At 44.3% G+C, this 9206-nt stretch overlaps 1 pseudogene; it reads left to right on the top strand.

The window, feature by feature from the left end:
- The first annotated feature begins 292 nt into the window (after window positions 1-292).
- Window positions 293-839, top strand: LOC124964967 (vesicle transport protein SFT2A-like; annotated as a pseudogene).
- The last annotated feature ends 8367 nt before the right edge of the window (window positions 840-9206 follow it).

Genomic DNA, 9206 nt, shown 5'->3' with positions numbered 1-9206 from the left:
TGCTCTACCACTGAGCCACAACCCCAGTCCCCCCCGAACCTTTTAATTCATGGGGTTTTAGTAGAGTTTCGGCAGGGAGCATAGACAATCATATGCCCCCAAAACTTGGAATCCTAGTAGTAATTTCTTAATTATAACCAGATTTAACACATAGCTAATTATGCTATTCCCTTAATATTACTTCCAAACATTTTAGGTGTAAATATATTACTTCATAAGCCATGTCTCAAAAGTACTAGAAACACTGCTAAAATGTTAAGTTTAAAGCTAAGGTTAGGGTGGGCGGGGCTCGGCTCCTGGTTTCCGGGTGGGCGCCAGCGGCCGGCACTGCGGCCCGCGGACTGGGCCATGGAGAAGCTGCGGCGGGTCCTGAGCGGCCAGGACGATGAGGAGCAGGGCCTGACCGCGCAGGTCCTGGATGCCTCATCTCTCAGTTTCAACACCAGATTGAAATGGTTTATCATATGCTTCGTGGCTGGCATTTTTTTTTTTTTTTTTTTTCTATCCTTGGAACTGGATTACTGTGGCTTCCTGGTGGCATAAAGCTTTTTGCAGTATTTTACACCCTTGGGAATCTTGCTGCATTAGCCAGTACGTGATTTTTAATGGGACCTGTGAAGCAGCTGAAGAAAATGTTTGAAACACCAAGATTGCTTGCAACAGTCATTATGCTTCTCTGCTTCATGTTCACCCTGTGTGCTGCCCTTGTGTGGCATAAGAAGGGATTGGCCTTACTATTCTGCATATTGGAGTTCTTGTCAATGACCTGGTACAGTTTGTCATACATCCCATATGCAAGGGATGCAGTACTTAAATGCTGTTCTTCTCTCCTAAGTTGAAAATCAGAAGCTGCTCCTGGAAAAGCATCTTGGGATGCTGACAGTCCCTTGCTAGTGAAGCACACTGTTACTGGTGCAGTGGTCGCTCCAGCACCAACCACAGGACTGCGTAAGCTCTCCATGCACTGGTCAGACCACACGCACAGCCAGACAGCTAAGTGTGCCTAGCTTTAACGTCGCTGTGTCATTAACATACTCTTCCAAAGATAAAGAGATTTTAATCATTGCCAATTTTAAATAATTTTAGCCAGGTTTTTTAATCTTTTCAAAACAACTTTTGAATGTGAATATTTAAGGGAGATATCTGTGCTGTGAGAGATACTTAGCTTATTCGACTTTTTAAAAATGTCCACGTTTTTAAGACATCTTTTTTTTAACTTTAAAAATGTGAAACTTTTTACTATAAGCTTAAAATTGCTTATTACACGTAATAAAAATAATATATACTTTATAATTTTGAAATAAACCCATCCTTGGGAAAAAAAAAAAACAAAAAACTAAGGTTAAACATATTTAGAGAGTGACCTGAGGAAATGGAAGTCTCTTGAAGATGGAGCTAATGGTTCTAACATGGAAAGTAAGAATCCTTTGGACATAGAACGCAATTGCCCAGGAAACTTGCACCTTGTTCTGTGTGGCTCTGTATGCTCTGATAACCATTACTCAGCAGTCAAGAGATGGACTATTGATAAACACACAGCGAAAGTGAGTGTCAATCATGCAGAGTGAAGGTAGCCACCCCTCAAGAGTAAGTGTGAGGATTCCGTTCGTCTCAGTCTAGAAAATGCAAATGATAAAGACTATGTGACTCTGATTTCTATCACTGTGACATAACACCTAAGAAAAACTGTTTAAAACAGGAAAGATTTATGCTGGTTCACAATTTCAGAGCTTTTGGTCCGTGGTTGAGCGGCTCCATTGCTTTGGGCTTGAAGTGAGCAGAACGTGGTCAAAGGGTGTGACAGAGGAAAGCTGCTTAACTCATGCAGCCAGGGAGCACGGAAAGAGGGAGGAGGAGGAGGAGGGGGGAGGAGGAGGGGGAGGAGGAGGAGGAGCAGGAGGAGGGGGAGGAGGAGGGGGAGGAGGGGGAGGAGGGGGAGGAGGAGGAGGAGGGGAGGAGCGGGAGGAGGGGGAGGAGGAGGAGGAGGAGGGGGAGAAGGAGGAGGGAGGGGGAGGAGGGGGAGGAAGGGCCTGGGAAAGGAATAGTCCCCAAGGGCACAGCCCCGAGGACGCATTCCCTTCAACTAGGCTGCGTCTTCCACAGGTTCCACCGCGTCTCAAGGCTCCGTTCAGCTTATGAATCCATCCATGTATCAATCCACTGATGAGGCTAAAGCCTCATGATCTGATCACTTCCCCAAAGCCCACTTTTGAAAATGGCAATTTGAGGACCAAACCTTTAACACAGAAACTTCTGTGGGGCATTCCAGATCCAAAGTGTAAAAGTGACAGAAAACAGATCCCTTGTTGTCTGGGATTCAGGTGTCACTGCAGGAGGGAGAGATCCCAAAGGGACATGAGAAAACTCCCTGATCCTGACTGTGGTGGTGGTCTCAAGGGTCACTTCATATTAAATCTAATGAAATTTTACACTTTATGTACAGTTGATTGCGTACTTCAATAAAGCTATTTCAAAAAATAGGAAATAGCCTTCCAAATAGTATTTTCACATCAAACCTCTGATTTTCACGAACAAATTTCTGATGTGAAGCAGGAAATTTCTCTATTTGGAAGCCAGAATTAATGACTTCCCCACACTGCTTTGACTCATAGTCCCTAGAGGGGCGGCTGGGATGAGACCCTGGGCTAGTACAGGGGATGCTGCCTTGGTTCCTGAAGGCTATTCTGAGGTCCAAATTCTGGAGATAGCTAGATGGGCCCGGGACTCTGGTACGAGAAGACCCTTGGTTTCCAAACATTTTGGGGAGTGCTTCTACAAACCTGTGACCCTCAGAGAACAACCACCCACTCACCAGATACAGGTTCTGCCCACACAGGGCCCCTCCCAGGCCCTAAATCCAAGGTCTGCAATTCCTGTGGGCACCCAGATGAGACCAGGTCTGGGGACCGCCCCCCCTTATGCCAGGTTCTAAAAAGCATCTGTACCTGCCCTTCCTCCCCCACCCTGCAGCTTCCCAGTTCCCAGCGTCCCTGTAGTCCCTGTGGGCTGCCTTCCTCTCCATGTTCAGGCCAACCTAGCTTCTCAAGCCAGTGGAGAATCTGAGAAAGCCAATTTGAGCCCTACCTAGACCTTCTTTTAATTTTTTTTATTTAAAATTTTTTTTCTTTATTTGTTCTTGTTATATATTCAAGACAGTACAGTGCATTTTGATGCATTATACATACATGGAATATAACTTATTCTAATTAAGATCTCATTCTTGTGGTTGTACATGATGAGGAATTTCACTGGTCATGTATTCATATATGAACATAGAAAAGTTATGTCCAATTAATTCCACTGCCTTTTCTGTTCCCATCCCCATACCTTCCCTTCATTCCTGTTGGGACTAATGACACGTTAACTAACTCAGGCTGACTCCTTACTTCCTGGCGGGTGAGCAAGATCAAGGCCTCAAAGACGGTTTCAAAAGTTAATGATGACAAATCAGACCACCGTCAGGGATTGGTTAACAACAATTCCAGGAACGTGATCAGCTGGTGCTTGCCATATAGTCCTATGGGACTCTTGCCTGTGTGAACCGCCCCCCTTGCTGACCTTTAAGCTGATTGGTTCCCTCCTAGTCTTCACCCTACATAAAATCTGTGTGACTTCCTCAATAAATGAGTTCCTGCTGTGACTGGTCTCCCTGACTATCTGATTGTCCTCTGCCCGGAGGGCCTTTCCCGGTCTGGCCTTGTTGGGGAGTGCTCCCTTCCCTTGTCACTGGTCGAGAAGAGCAAGGGGGCTAAAGACCCCAACACATTCCTCTTTGTCTAATCCAATGAACTTCTGTTCTTCCCTCCCCCATCCCCTTATTGTGTGTTAGCATCCACATATTAGAGAGCTTTTGGCCTCTCTTGGGGGACATCCATATATTTTCTTTTGATTCATTGTACACAATGTTTATAGCAGCTCAATTCACAATAGGTAGATTGTGGAACCAACCTAGATGCCCTTCAGTAGATGAATGCGTAAAGAAACTGTGGTATATACACACAATGTAATTACTTAGCCTTAAAAAAGAATAAAATTATGAAATTTGCAGGTAAGTGGATGGAGTTGGAGAATATCATGCTAAGTGAAATCAACCAACCCCCCCAAAAAAAAAAACAAAGGATGAATGTTTTCTCTGATAAGTGGATGATGATAAATAATGGGGGGATAAGGGAAGAATGGAGGAACGTTGGATTGTGCAGAGGAAATTGAGGGGTGGGAGGGGCGGGGAAAGGAAAGATAATGAAATGAGACAAACATCATTACCTCATGTACGTGTATGATTACACAAACAGTGTGATTCTACCTCCTGTACCTAGGACTTCTTAAAGATGCCTGGAGGGACAACCAGCAGTGCAGGGTGGCAGAGGCGAGCAGACTGCAACGATAGCAAGTGGCCACAAGAGGGCGCCATGTCCCCAGTGGACGCCCTAGAAGCGCGGCTCTAGCCACCTGCGTCTGTCCATCTGCAGGAGCATCCAGCTGTAGCGCGGGAGAAACCTGAGCCAGGGGCATCAAAGAGGCCACCTGTGAGCCCGCCTAAGCGGTTTGTTTGGTTTTGGACCAGGAATTGAACCCAGGGACACTTAACCACTGGGTCGCATCCCCAGCCCTTCTTCCCTTCTTCCCTCCCTTTCTCCCTTCCTTGCCTCTGGTACCCCGGCAGATCCAGAGGGGCAGATCTGCGATCCCCTTCCCACCGGCGGCCTTCTGGCATCTGCAGGCTCTCGGGGAGTGAGGAAAGGAAGCGGGGAGGAAGGAAGGAGGAAGGAAAGGGGGCAGGGAGGGCAAGGAACAGAGCCATAATAGAGATTCCTCCCGCGGAGGTCACAAGCTTCGTCGGTGGCATAGCTCCGGGATCCCCATCTGGGATTCAAGACACATAGTGTAACCAACTCATTCGATCCCGCCTAAGTGGCCTTTCACCTTTGGCTGCACTTTGGAATCGCCTGGGAAGTGTTAAAAATCCTGATGCCCAGACTTTGATGCCTTCCACTCACTCGTCACTGATTAAAAAGCAAGTCATAGGGCCACATCCAACTTCAACATTTATTACTGTGTATTGTTATTATCTATTTTATTAGTCATTGTTATTAACCTTCTACTGTGCCTAATTAATGAATTAATCTACCATATATGCATATAGGAAGAGCATAAAGTGTTCCGTACTGTGATTTCAGACATTCATTGGGAATCTGGGGATGTAACCCATGCAGATAAGAGGGGATGGTGTAGTTGTGTTAGAATGTGGGAATTCTGACAGCTGGGTGATGGGCCTCGGTGCTGCTGACCAGCTCTAAAGAGAACCTCCAGGTTGTCTGGATCAACCTGGCACACCAAAACTCTTTGCCAAGTAGTTAGGCAATAATTGTCCTTTATCCTCACAACCCAAATCAGATCTTTCATAAACTTTTGGAAACCCATATAAAGATGTTTCTGAAATACTAATTTGCAAGAACAAAAGCCCTGTTTCCTGGGACATAGTTTTCTCCAGATGAGAGTCAAATGACCAAGGCCTCTAAGTCAAGAAGAGAGACTTGGAGTCTTCCCCATTGTCCTTGAAACCCTAAAATAACCTTAGGGTGTTCTGGTTTCAGATTTACTCTGAAAGTTTACTTGACGTTTATTGATTTTCTTTCATTCAGGTTAAGGTTATTTGTGATATTTAAAGTGGAACAGTAACAAGACTACCTTAAAAAGCTGTAGCCACACAATCACATAATTTAATAACCATTTTAATCAAGGCATTCTAAAGGACTCTGCTCGACAGATTTGTTTATTAAGGGGAATATGTAGTACAAACTGCTACCATAAACAGGGGAAAGGCCAGGATACAGAAAAGGAATCAGTCAACTTTTTTTTTTTTTTTCTAAATGGCTAAATAGTAAATATTTTAGGCTTTGCAAGTCAAGAGGAGAAATTGAGGCAATTATGTAGGTATTTACATAGCGATATGAATCTGGAATCCACCAGGATAATATCACAGGGCTGTGACATTGGTGCAAGAATGTACCAATTGGTCAAGGGGGAATATCAAGAAATTAATGGCGGGCTGGGGAGATAGCTCAGCTGGTGGAGTGCTTGTCTTGCAAGCACAAGGCCCTGAGTTCCATCCCCAGTACTGAAAAAAAAAAAAAAAAGAGAGAGAGAGAAAAAGAAATTAGTGGCATCCTATGTATGTATGTGTGTATGTGGTTTATTATATGACAAAGTAGCAATAAAGATCATTGAGAGGGCTGGGGTTGTGGCTCAGTGGTGGAGTCCTTGCCTGGCATGTGTGAGGCACTGGGTTCGATTCTCAGCACCACGTATAAGTAAATGAAAAAAATAAAGGTCTCTCAATATCTAAAAATGTATAAAAAAAATCTTAAAAAATCATTGAGAAAAGGCAGATATTTCATAAATGATGGAAGGGAAACTGGATTTCTACTTAACCTGACATGTAGAAGTGGACTCCAGATAGATTAAAGATGTGGCTGTGGTTTGGATGAATGTCATTGAAAGGTCCACATATTAAAAGCTTGGTCCCCAAATGGCCCTACTGGGATGTGGTAGAATTTTTGGAAGACAAGGCCTCTAGGGAGGTCCTTAGGTCATTAAGGGTGTGTCCCCACAGGGGATTTGGGGACACTCCTTTTTGCATTCTCTCTTTCTGTTTCCTGTCTCATGAGGTGAATGGTTTGCTCTGCCACACACTGCTGTCGGGATGTGCTGCCCCCTTGCCAGCAACCCACCTCAATGCACCATCTGATCCTGGGCTGAAGCCTCAGAACTGTCAGTCAAAATAAAGCTTATCTCTTTATAAGTTAATTATCTCAGGTATTTGTTATAGTAACAAAGCTGACTAATACAGGCATAAATGTGAAACTATAAAGTTAATATAACATATGGGAGAATATGTGTGCATACAAGAAGCAGTAAAGAACTTCCAAAACAAAATTTTAGAAGCACAAAACATAAGCATCCTCTTCCCCACTAAAAATGATGGATCTGATTACATAAGAATTTGGTGTCAAAGACATTAAAGTTTAAAGTTTATAAACAGTGACAACTGAGAGAAGACTAAGCTATAATATTCCAGGGCTTGCCTCCTATGTATCCTAAAAAAAAATAAAATAAAAAATAAAAAAAATAAAAATTCAATACAAATAGGAACAGGCAGTTTACGGAAGAGGAAAGATCAAGGGCTGATGAGTGGAGGAAGAGATTCTCCAACTCCCTAGTAGCCAGAGAAATGTTAATTAAACCAACTTGGAGGTAGCCACTGATGCCTATTACACCAGCACAAACGAGGAAGCTGGCTAAAACCGGGTGGGCAGAGATGGAAATATGGGACCACTCGCGTGCCGCTGGCGGAGGTGTGGACGGGAGCACGTCTACAGTTCTTATCACATACTCGTTGCACATACGCCCTCGTGCAGACCCACTCCAGGGTTTCTTTTATCCAGAGAAATTCGGGTGGAGACGCCTGAGCCGGAGACATCACCGTCCCTACAGCTTCGTAGGGTTCGCAGGAGTCGGAGCCACCTGAAGTCCCCGACGCAGCGCGTGCGCCTCCCGTGGTGGACGTGCTTTGAGGGTAGTCGGCCCTGATCAGAAGCTTTAAATATGCTCTCTCGGCATTTGTTTTCCATTTCTCTCTTCTGTTTCTTTCCCCTCTATTTTCCCTGCCTCTCTTTGGTATTGTTTGTTATGATTCCATTTAATTTTCTTTATGGGCTTATCAGCAATGACTTTGTTTTGTTCTTTTAATGGTTATTTTAAGGTTTACAGTAGACATCTAGACCTTACCAGAGTCTATCTTTTAGTATAAGAACTGCTGGGTTGAGTGTCACTAAAAGGTCCATGTATTTAATAAAGGCGTGGTTGCTGAATGGCCCTAGGTGGAGGTGTTGGAACTCTTGGGAGGTGGGACCTCATGGGAGGGTCTTAGGTCTTGAGGGGTTGTCCCCTCAGGGGCTGGAAGAACATCTTCCTCAAGTACGAGTACTGTTGTCGTGTTGCGCACGACAACAGTCTTCTTCCACTTCTGCCCTCCCAGCCTTGTTGTTCTTACCGTCACACAGGTTACACTGACCTGTTCACACTGCACGCTACTTTGCTATTGTAAGCTCATGGCCCACAAATGACAGGCAGGAGACGGGACGCAAACCACGGATCTGCAAGCTTTCCTTTATTCTGCACCAAAGTGATGGATCAGGCACGGGGGTGGGGGGAGGCCTGTTTTCTGAGTATGGAGCTGGCCCCTGGTTACAGAGGAGTCTGGGTTTTATGGTTTCATTGAAGACTGTGGAGGTGCAGTTTGGACAGTCAGTGGGTAGTTGTGCAGTTTAAAATTTTAACTCTGGAAGGCAGTTGTAAAATGTTCGAAACTCATTGTCACTGGGAAAAGCTCACAACTCAGTGTTCACTGCTTGTCTTTCTTCCTCTGGGACCCACTGTTACCTAGAGCTTCGCTATTTGCTTTTCTCCTTCCAGGACTCATCTGCATTGGGGAAGGGTGGTCCAAGGCCCAGCATTTCAGTATTTGCGTCCTTCTTCAAGATGCACTGGGGTTGGGAAAGGGTAAATGTTTGCTTTTGGTGGAGATGCTGGGGATGAACCTGGGAAGAGATGAAAGTTCTCTTCCCCTCAGGGCCCATTGTTACTGGGAAAGGTGCCCTGGGGGAGGTTTAATATTTGGCTAATTTCTGCTTCCTCCTCTGAGCCACACTGTCCCTCCCTTTTTCTCCAGGTGCTGTGTTGTAGGAATATCATTTTCTATAACCCTTCAGTTATTATGTTGCCTGAACATCAATTATCTTTTTAAAAAGTTAAAGAGTGCACATAAGTCATTACTGTTTCTGGTGCTCCTCACTACTTGGGACAGATTCCTAACTTTGGTATCATTTTTCTTCTGCCTGAAGAACTTCCTTTAATATTTTTTTTGTAGTAGTGTGTGTTTCAATTTGACAATTGTTAGTTTTCATCTGAGAAGTTGGGTTATAATTAGTATCTTAATGTCCCTGTTGAGCCTCACATCTGTGTCAGTTTTAATTTATACATTTCTCCTCTTTGGGGTTATGTTTTCCTACTTCTTTCTGTGATAGGTAGCTTTTTAAATTGAATGCCAGACATTGTGATCGGATCATCTTTATTTCTATAGATTTTTTTTCAGCGCTTCAAATTTCTGTGTTTATTGCTGTTTGTTATTCTTTATTGAAACTCTG

The sequence above is a fragment of the Sciurus carolinensis genome, chromosome 14, assembly GCF_902686445.1.
Source record: "Sciurus carolinensis chromosome 14, mSciCar1.2, whole genome shotgun sequence".
Taxonomy (NCBI): Eukaryota; Metazoa; Chordata; class Mammalia; order Rodentia; family Sciuridae; genus Sciurus; species Sciurus carolinensis.
Note: the sequence above shows the minus strand (reverse complement) of the source record. Positions and strands in the feature narration are given on the sequence as shown.